The sequence below is a fragment of the Equus asinus genome, chromosome 20 (genome assembly GCF_041296235.1).
Source record: "Equus asinus isolate D_3611 breed Donkey chromosome 20, EquAss-T2T_v2, whole genome shotgun sequence".
Taxonomy (NCBI): domain Eukaryota; kingdom Metazoa; phylum Chordata; class Mammalia; order Perissodactyla; family Equidae; genus Equus; species Equus asinus.
Genome location: NC_091809.1, coordinates 90,782,011 through 90,792,938, shown reverse-complemented (window position 1 = coordinate 90,792,938; position 10,928 = coordinate 90,782,011). Strand labels below are relative to the sequence as shown.

General features: G+C 37.8%; 1 non-coding gene across 1 annotated transcript; it reads left to right on the top strand.

Moving 5' to 3' along the window:
• The first annotated feature begins 589 nt into the window (after positions 1 to 589).
• LOC123279191 (U6 spliceosomal RNA) lies at positions 590 to 692 on the top strand. Its single transcript, XR_006517110.1, has one exon. It is a non-coding gene; the product is annotated as a U6 spliceosomal RNA (small nuclear RNA).
• Positions 693 to 10,928: the final 10,236 nt, after the last annotated feature.

Genomic DNA, 10,928 nt, shown 5'->3' with positions numbered 1-10,928 from the left:
CAAAATAATGAAAATTAGGTTGAAGGCAGATTTCCTATCAGAAAAATAGAAGACCAAGGACAATGAATAATATCTTAAAGTACTGAGATAAAAGAAATATCAAACTGGAAATCTACATGCTTTTCTATCTGATGAGGAAAATGAAATATTTTTGACTCTCGCTGAAAAGAACTGTTAAGGATTTACTTCAGTAAAAAGGAAGTGTGAAGGACATGCAAGAAGCAATGGTGAGCAAAGACACGGCTAAATATGTTAAGTGTACATATGCATTGACTATTAAAAAAGACAATGATTAATTTTATTATGGAGAATTAGAGAAAGATCAGGTAAAATAAAACAATGGGAGAGTTAAATTACAATTAAAATTTTCTAAGGGCTTCTGTCCTTAAAGAACATAATGGAAATATTAATTTTAGTCTTTAGTGAAACAAATAGCTATGTTTAAAAATGTTAAAAGAACAGAAATTGAGTTTGTACTTTCAAGTTAGTAGTGATAAAAAAGGATAAAAGAAAATTTTGATCCATCCATCAGAAGCCAAGATATAAGGCTATATGCAGAAAAATATTTTATAAGAATTCAACACATTACTTGCTTCAGCAGCACATATACTAAAATTGCAATGATACAGAGAAAATTAGGATGGCCACAGTGCAAGGATGACATGCAAATTCATGAAACATTCCATACTTTTCTGATTGTGATCAAGAGCTGTATTCACCAGTTGGCTCAATATTATAAAACCACACAAGTCCTCCGCCCTGGAAATATAAGTCATCTGCAGCTTCTGCCTTGGTTTCCTAAATTCTTCCACCTACTCAAGCAATAAAATCACTGTTCAATGAGAAAAAAAATTCATCTCTCACGAACATACAGTAAACATCACATTTAATGGTTAAATGTAAAAAATATTCTCTTTAAAGTCAAGGACATTAAAATCTGCCCTGTATCACCATTCTGTTCCACATTGAATTATAGCTGTGGTGATCATCGTAAGACAAGATAAACATTATAGCACTAAGGATTGGAAGACAAGAAACAAAATGTCTATTATTTGCAGGTAATATGATTACCTAGAGAATCCAGTAACATCTACAACCCAATTATTATAATTAACAAAAAAGTTCAGCAAGTTTGTTATCAAAAATCCTGATGCAATAAGTGCAAACCTGGCCTAAGTAGTTGGCACTAACAGAATGACACTGGCAGACAGCCTGTCACAAATACTTCGTAATGAAATTCACAAAGCTTTTCAGAAAATCTATAAAGCATTTTGATGATTCCAGGCAGCCTGCTCAAAGGCAGGCTGTCTAGATTTGCCTCTTTTCTGGCTGACAGCTAATGTGCTTGTCAATAAAAAGAAGAGGAAGACTTAAGTGATCCCAGACCTTTATAATTCTGTTTCAGCATGCGTCCGCTGACAAAAGCGTAACGATTGTGTCCATCACATGTGAGTAAATTTGCATGTGAATAAAAAACTAAATGTCCCCTAAATTATTCTTTCCTCTGGCTATAAGCTAAATTTGCAAAATTGTATGCCTGCAAGAAACCATACAAAATGTAATTTTAAAAAGACCTTTGCATGTGTACCAACTTTGTACATTGCAGAGACTGTTACAAATCAGAAGGGGAACGTGATTATTAATAAATTAGGTGAGGAAAATCGGCTATCTATATGGAAAAAGTTTAACTTAGGTGCCTGCTCATATCAATGAATTTAATGACTTCTTATGACAAAGTAATTCCATTCTGGCATGTATATCTTTTGGAAAAATCTAAAAAGTCTTCAAATAGAAATGTGCACAATTATTACACAGTCATTGTACTTGTGAAAAGAGAGTTAGAAACTACCTAATCAACTCCCAGTTGGAAGCTGGATAAATGCATTACGGTATATCCATACAGTGAAATTCACACACTGTGTTTTCATAGAACAAAGAAGAACAAATCAGATCTGTGTATATGAACACAGATAAATCTCAATAATATAATGCTGTTCACAAAGCAAGCTGCAAGACAAACAAAGCAAGCTGCAAAGATATGGATGTAGTATGTACACTTTGAAACATACAAAGTACTCCTATATTTATTGCAGACAACTACCTATGTAGTAAAATTATATAAACTTGGACAGAAAAGATACACACAAACTTCATAACAGTGGTTATTACCAAGAGATGAAAGGAACTCTGAGCTTATAAAAGAGGATTACAATAGTATCTGTATGTTTTAGTTCTATAAAAATCTATAAAGCAAATATAGAAAATTGTTAAATTTCTTAATTTATGTACTGCACATTTATTACAGTACTTTTGAAACTTTATGAAATATTTTATAATTTTGGCAGATTTCAGAGGACAAATCAACTTTGAAAGGAACTGAGGATGCCAGAGTTTCCAAGAAATTTTCTAGCCTACTCCCTCACCTGAGGCTGCTGGTGATCTTGAAGGAGTTCCCTTAGAAGACCCATGCCAAAGAGCTCAACCTCCAGAGCTGAACACGGAAAAATCTCTCCTCTCTGCCCAGTGCATACTCTTCTCCATGTCCTGAAGACCTCATCCCTAGGACTAAATGCATTTTGGGGGCACAACAGTGAGAACTGGAGCCCATACAAGTTTCTCCCTTGTCTTAAGTGAGTCATGTACTTCTCAGGGCCTTCTATCATGAGAGTTTCCTCATGTGACTCCTGCTTCCCACTGCAAGATCTCTTAGGTATTTTTTTATACTGTTACCTACAGTTTTCAAATGAAACACAAGACCCTTTAAAAATCCTATCACCCACCTATAATTTATTTTTTAATTGAATTACTCATTCACCTATTTATCAAACACTTATTGAGTGTATTCTATGTGCCTGAACTGGGATAGGTACTATACATGTAACAATGAACAACATTCATCGATTCCAGGGGTCCTGCTGAGTTGTCTCCAATGGAGATCAATTTATCTAGCCTCCACCACCTGCCCCAGACCCAGGTCAGAACAATAGAAATAACATGGCTTGAAAGGTTATCTCAAGTCACTACTTGGCTATGTTTTCCCGAGACAAAATAAAGTTCTGGAATGATTGCTGGAAACATATTAACAAAGAAGTAATTATAATCAGTGCCATATTAGGGAGAAGTTAGAGGTCTATTGGCACATAAGTTAGGGCCAGCTAACCTACATTTAGGAAAATCTTTTAGGAGGAGGTGCCACCTAAAATTCGAACTAAAAGATGAAAAAAGTAAGAAGAAGAAATAGAATAGAGAATCAGACAGAATCAACAGATGAAAATTCCAGGAGTAAGAGAAACTATGGAAAGCATAAAAGTAGTTAAGTATGGCTGATGTTTACAAGAGAAGTTGGGAAGTCACAAATTGTAAGCCTGGGGAAGGAAAACATATAATACAGAAGGGGGAAGAGGATTAATGTTTGTCTGCTTGGACAAGAGGATTAATGTTTCATTTTGGATATGTTGTATTTCAGGTCTGACAGACACCCAAGTGTAGCTATTTAGTAGCTATGGGTGTGGAGATCCAGAAGTCCTGGGTACCTCTGTGAATAGCATCTAGTCACTTAGGATAGAAACCTGGTATAGTCCTGAACTCCTTCCACTTTTTCATCCCATCTTCAACATCCAAGCAATTATCAAGTCCTGATTATTCTCCCTCCTAAATGTCTCTTTAATACATCCATTACGCCCTATTTCCGTTGCTTATGCCATGATCTGAAGCACCGTCATTTCACACCTTGATTAAGCCAACAGCCATGTAAAGGTTTCCCTATTTCCCCTCATGCGTTCCACCCAATATATTCTCTATTCTCTGTTTTTTCTGAAACCTCTTGGGAAAGAATATTTTCTTTAAGAAAAAAAGGAAGAACCCTCTCAAACAAGTTCCAGTTTTAAAGGTATTTAATTCAAATGTAAAATATTAAAAATATAAAAAATAATTGTATGACAATTTAAAAGATAAATTTAAAAGTAAAAGATAAAAAATTATTTCATGACAATTTTAGAAAACATAACTGGCCCTCACTCTTCTTTTGTGGGACCTCAAGGTCTTTTATCTCTGCTTCTCTGATATGTCTCCATAAAGAAGAACTGACTCTGCAAGGTCATTAGCTACTTTTATTACTTAACTTCAGCTTTTACATGGACTCAACTCTACTTCTAGTTCCTATGTACCTTGTTTGACTACAGTTTTATGTTTTGTTTAAATTCTCAAGAGAGAGGCTCTAAATGTTTCATCCCCGTATGGACCAGTTCTCCCAGGTCAGATATACACATTTTGTTCTATCAGTGATGGCTTCTGGAGTAGCAGGCACCTGCTAGAAATATGGCCACCTGGCTCACTACTTCCACAGGATCTGGGATAAATTGAAATAAGGGGTTGGGCTGCCCAGGTATTCAACGTTATTCCACTAAGTATAAATCTAATCATGTTATTCCTCTGTTAAAAACACTCTAATGGATTCCCATTATCCTCAGAATAAGGACCAAGTTCTGTGTACCACAGCTTCAAGGCAATGCATTATCTACCCCATCTCCCACTCTCACTTCATTTCTTTTCTTTGATATTAATGAAATTTCTTTTTTTCTGAAATATATTTGACTGATAAGAGTTTCTACAGATAAGGTCATCCCCCCTTCTTCTTGGTACAGAGAGAGAGACACATTTACAGATGGAGATTTTCTTTACAAATATAAATGTCTCTTAAGAAAGGGTAACTTCTACTTTTCAGAGTTTCTTTCATGTCTGCAGTTTTTAAAAGTAACCAGCCCAAAATAATCCTGATGCCAAAAAGAGATATCTTGGGGTGGCCAATTCCAATCCACCACATCATCTAAAAGAATGTGTATGCATTACATAAAACCTGGAAAATACACATACAAAAATGAAAAACAAAGAGGAAAACAAAAAAATAGAATCATACTGTGAATACTGCTTTGGGGAACACTTCAAAAATAAATTAGCAATAGATTGTAAACATTTAGACTACAGATCAAGTCAATGTGATCAGTTACCAAGGGGCACCTCATGCATCCAGTTAACAATGGAGAGTTTCTTAAAAACTTCTTGATATTCTCTAAAAATTTATTTTATATATATTTTTTCCTAGGGGTGCCTTGAAGAAGATATATTATGACACAATGAGTAATTGGTAAGCATTATGCCTTTTGAAGATTTCCCAGGTTGTGATTTGAACGTCTATGCTTTTTCTTTGGAGCAAAGCCTCACTTCTGAAGACTTGAATATTGGTCAGAACATATTGTTTTGGCCTCTCATAGAACTGACTTTATTGAACTCATTTTGTCACCATGCCAAACAATTCACTGAGGAGTATTATCATTAACAAACACACGAAACTATTATCGCATTTAATATAAATATATTTTCTATGATCCAATACATTGGCTATAAGAATACTGATTGAATTAATGAATTGGAGCATAGAACATAATTCAGACTAGAAACTCATAATTATCTGTCCATACTGTCATACTATCAAGAGTTGCAAGAGTGGAGGGAAAACAAAACAAAAACACATTCGTGTTTCCACAGATCAAGCCCTCTGTGGATCCTGGAGCACTGAGTGGAAAAAAACACATAACTCTCCACCTCCTGTAAAGTCTCCCTGGCTCCCAGAACTCATAGGACTCCATGAGCCTGCATCACATATCACCATCTCTCATGTCTCCCCTACTCTCTTCTCCTGTTCTCTACCCCTATGTCAGACCTGAGTACTGCATACAGGATTTGTAGAAGCCTAACAATCATCACTGAACCAAAAATCAGTTTCTCTTCTTAACTGTTGGATGAAACTGCCCTGCCTGTTGCCAGAGGAAAATTGTTATGAACTGGGTGGAGCCTGGGTTGACTCTTTAAGACTCTAAAGGGCTGTGCCTGGAGGCCTCCAGGAGGAAACTGCTCCTTCACTCCTGTTCCTGGAGTTGAGCAGCCTGGATTTATCTCTAGAGACAGGTAGGTGGTTGGAGAAGAAAGAGGAGGATGTGGAAGTTATAGAGGTGAAGAAAGGAAGAAATAGGCAGAGAGAAAAAGATGCGTGAACAGTAACAGAGTAAAGGAATCAATCAGCAATATGAAAATGGCAAGTTTGAAGGAGAAAAGAGATGAAGATGATAGATACATAGAGAGACAGAACGATAGCCACAAAGAGATGTTAAATAAAAACAATGAAGTTGGTCCAAGTAATTTTTAGGGCTGGCTGGGCTTCGCATTCTTGTTGGGCCAGAAGGACAAGCTCCATCATCTACTGCGTGTGCTGTCAGACTGACAGTTGTTGGAAGGTCTTAGAGATTAGAGATTTGGTGAGATGTGTTCCTAAGAATGTATTAAAAATAACAGTTGTTAAGACTTGACTAAGGGAGTAAAATCAAGACTTGAGTTTAGGAGAGAGCAACCGAGAAGAGTCCAGGACGTTGGTCCCAAAGCATCCTTAGATGGTGGAGTGAGAACAGCAGTCACAATCTGATGAAATTCCTGTTTTGTGATCTAAACATTTTTGGGATGGCATAGACATCAGAAAGGGATAATTATATTGGCTAGAGAAAAGAATCATGTTATATTGTGCCACTTTCATAACTATTAGGGTATAAATCCTAACTAATAGGGTTTTAAAGAGATAGTCACAGTCTAATTAAGGCATAAAGCATAAATCTGTCAGAGGATAGAATTTTGCTTTTATGAATTTATTTTGTATATTTGCTATTTTAATCAGAAACTGACTATAACATCATGCATGTCCCACGGAAACTGAGTTTAGCTGCAGAAGTGGAAAGAAGACTACTCTTTGAGGCTGAGTACAAGACAAAGCATACATAAGCTGTGAGAACTTGGGTAACTCATTTGACCTCCCCAGTGCTTTTCAGAAAATAGAAATGGAAAATTCCACATCTCAATATTTGAATCTCTGGCAATCTACAGAGCCTAGAGAAATAGATCACAAGAGAAACTCCACAGTGTAGTGGACAGGGAGGCATAGAGCCAGGCTAAGACAATATTGGTCTTTATTCTGACTAAGGTGGGAGGAAAAACACTTTCCTTCTCAGCTAGAATGGTACAATTTAACAAGGGCTATAGAATAAGATGTTTTGTAAATGTACTTTTCCAGCAAAAAATGACTATTAAAAAAATAAGAACAAAAAAATGATGAAATGGATGAAGATGATGCCTAGGAAAAAACTGATGAAGAGGATTCAAGTGATGCTACTGATGATAATGATGACAATGATGTTGATGATTAAGATGTAGGGCCTTGTGGGACATTGTAAGGTTGTTACTTTTGCTAAGACTGTGTTGGGAAGCTCTTGGAGATTTCTTAGCAGTGTGACATTCTACTTTCAATTTGCAAGGATGTTGTGTGGAGAATAGACTGAGAGGAGTGGAGGAGAGTTCAATGACAGTGATCAATACAAGGGAATGAGTTAGAGGACTACTGAAACACTCCGTGAAAGAGATGATAGTAGGTTGAATTAGGATGGTGGTTAGTGATGCATATGGTCAAAAGTGGCCTGATTCAGGATATATTTTGGTGGAAGAACCAACAGGGTATGCTTGAATTGTATATGTAAACAAATGTCTGGTTAATGAATTTGAGGGTTCAAATGTATTCCCCTAAAGTGGAAGCCCAAATTACATCCACTCCAAGTCTTGATTTAGCCAAACTAACAAAAATCCTGGATCAGCTTCCTCCTCAAACATGACCTCAAACCCCAGGGGTAATTTTAGTGATTAGTAACCTCTTCTAATGCTCTCAATACTCACCAGTGGTACTAGAATGTAGTTGACTCCCCTTCAGGGCCAAAGAAGTCCACAACTACTGTCATATTTATGAAAGCTCTTTCCTTAAGCCTATCTCTACCATTTCCATGAGGTCACTTTCCTAAGTTAAGGTTTTGACTTGAATGCTCTTTGTACTCTACCTGGCCATGCTGAAATCCTTCAGGGTTCTCTACAATGGGGACCACTCTAAATCCTTATCCATTAAAAATTTTCTATATTTATTCTTCTAGATCCCCATCAGTGTATTTTTATCCTGGATTCTAGAGTGCTCAATACCATCACTTACAGGAAATGTCAAAATGCCTAGAAAGCTACAGGAGATTCTCCCACTGGCTTGGTGGTGGAAGCTTCCTTGAATTCCATCTTGTGTTTTGCGTAATTGGTTTCAACATTCTCACAGGAGGCTGAGATGGAGTTTACGCTAAAGTATCCTTGAAGCAGGACTTGAATGTGAAGAAGAGATGGGAAGAATTACTTTTTTGAGCCCATACTTCAGGTTAGGCACTGGAATTCTTTCATTTCATTGACACCATGAAAAAAGGAGATTAAATGAGTGACCCAAGATCATACAATTAGGAGGTAGTGAGATGGGACTTTGAGTCTGCTTTCCACGTAAATACTTGACTTTAAGGGGACTAATGACAATAGCTATGTCTTAACTAGACAAATAAACCCTAATTCTCTTATGCCTGGCATCTGCAAGGATAATGCCACCTGGTAATTTGTTCAGAAACTCAAATTTTCTGAAGTGAGTAGGATAGAGTTATGATCAGACAGTAGAAGCAGGAAAACACAGGGCTCACAGGAGAAAAGGAGGGCGCTCTTCCTTTCTCCCTCCTCTGGCAAGCAAAGCCTTACTGGTTGCAGCAGGACACTACCCTGACAGGTAGAGAGAGAAGCCCACTGAGGGCAGGATCTGATGCCTCTGTGTCTTTCACTGTGTTCTCTGATTTTTCTTCCTCTTCCCTCTCTCTTTCTCTGTTGACAAGTATCTCTCACCAGATTTCAGAAGAGGCTAACAGAGTCACTTAAAAGATATATTCTCTTAGCCAAAGATGAAGCAGCTGGAGTAAAGGATCTGGGAGAGATGCCAGGAAGGAAAGACCCAGTGATCTCAGTTGCTCCTCTCTCTCCAAGCAGTGGATTAGAGATGGATTGGCCCACTCCACAGAACTTTAGTCAGAGCCAAGAGTAGGTCTAGAAGGAGGGTGAGGCAAGTGAGGCAATGTAGGGGAGGAAAGCCGATACTCTACCCACTCTAGGTCCTTCTGGGTGGTTGACGAATTAAATTGATATGAGACAGAATAACAGGAGAAAATCAAACACAACTTCATAACATGTAAACATGGGAGAAACCCAGGAAAACTGGGTAACTTGCAAGAATGGCCAAGGTTGTCATCTTAAATAGCATCTTAAGCTAAAGACAAAGGAAGATGTTTGGGGTGGAGGAGGAGTCAATTATGAGAGATCACTAGAAAAACACAATGAACAAGAGTAGGGTTATTATTCGGATTTAAGTTCTTGCCTTCCACATTGATGAGAGTTTCTAGAGATAGGGTCATCCCCTCTTCCTGGTATAGAGAGGGAGACATCTTTACAAATGGAGATTTCTCTTACAAATCTAAATATCTCTTACAAAGGGTAGCTTCTACTTGGTTTTCAAAGCATCTCTCCTGTCTGCAGTTTTTTAAATGTAGTAGTCCAAAATAATCCTCATGCCAAAGAGACACATTTTGGTGTGCCCAATTCTGATCCTCCACAGCACCTAGAGAGCAAAGTTTAAGCACTCCCTCACTCTCAAGCTCCCTTGCACCCTAGCTGCCTCTCTTGCCTCACCCTAGTCCCAGCTCTGGGTGGCCCCTAGGTGATTGGCTTTCTCTAGTAGCCCTGGGGAGGTCTGAGTGAATTTATTTTCCTTTGATTTATTCAGAATAAGACTAGAACTTTTCAAATGGGACTTAAGTCAGGAAACTGTCAGGAAAAAAAGAAACAGGAAAGCCTAGAGGAAACAGCTTATGAAGAACTTTCATTGATCATTTAACAAACACTTGTGTTAGAAACAAGCATTTCTGGAAATTGAGATGAGATTGAGAAATGAAACCAAAAGTCTTTTCTCAGTTTTGATGTTGACCTCAATAACAGGAAGCAGCTGTGGGGTGGAGTGAACTTGCTGTGCATTTGACTTTGAGGCCATGGGACTGCTTTACTTCTTTTATTAATTTATAAAACATCGACTGAGATCTTACCATATCCCGAAAATGTGCTCCCACTGTGAGAGAATCTGAGGAAGATCGGACACAGACTCTATCATCTGTAGACTCAGAGCACAGCAATAGAGAGACATAGGCACTCACACAAGACCCAGTATAAGAGTGCACAAAAATCCCCCAAGAACTGTAAGATGGTGGCACACATGCAGAAATGCTCAGAGGTTCAAATTAAACACTTGAGGGAACACTGCAGTTGGAGACATTCCCCTTGTTGCCTCTTGTTCTAGATTTGATCTTCAAACCAATTATGTGCTGGGGAGAAAAGAATTCATATCTGAATATCTACTTCAGCCAGGAATTGAGCAAGATTAACCTATGTCATTTTATGCTCGTTAATGTTAGGTGAGATAGATAGTATTACTACATGAATTCATTCCACCACTCATCTTCATCTCATTACTTAAGTCGCCTTCCCACACTCAAGACTTAAGTAAATATAGTTAGTGTTGACAACAATATCTAAAATACAAGAATTTAGTTAGGAAAGCTTTCTTCCTCATACAGTTTGCAACCAGGGAGATGCAGTCTTCAGAACAAATCAAAAGTGCACTCCAGGGAGGGCGTGGGAGGGCAGAGTTTATAAAGGCAAAACCCATGGACCACATGCACTGTTTTGAAAGCCCTATGATTTACTGGTTCCTCTATACATATGGGTGTTCTGAAATCAGCTATATCAGGCTTCTGACCATCCATTAGGAAGGAATGCTCAGTTTCAGGTACAAGTCGTAGTTCTTCTGAGAGCAGAGTACATGACTGCACCTCAGTTATGGCATGGTTGCTTGACTCTGCTTTGTTTTAGGTCCTGGTTAGCCACACAGAGTCCATTTTGTCTTTCTCTTTTAGGGGTACTCCATCTTTGGTTTTAATTCCATG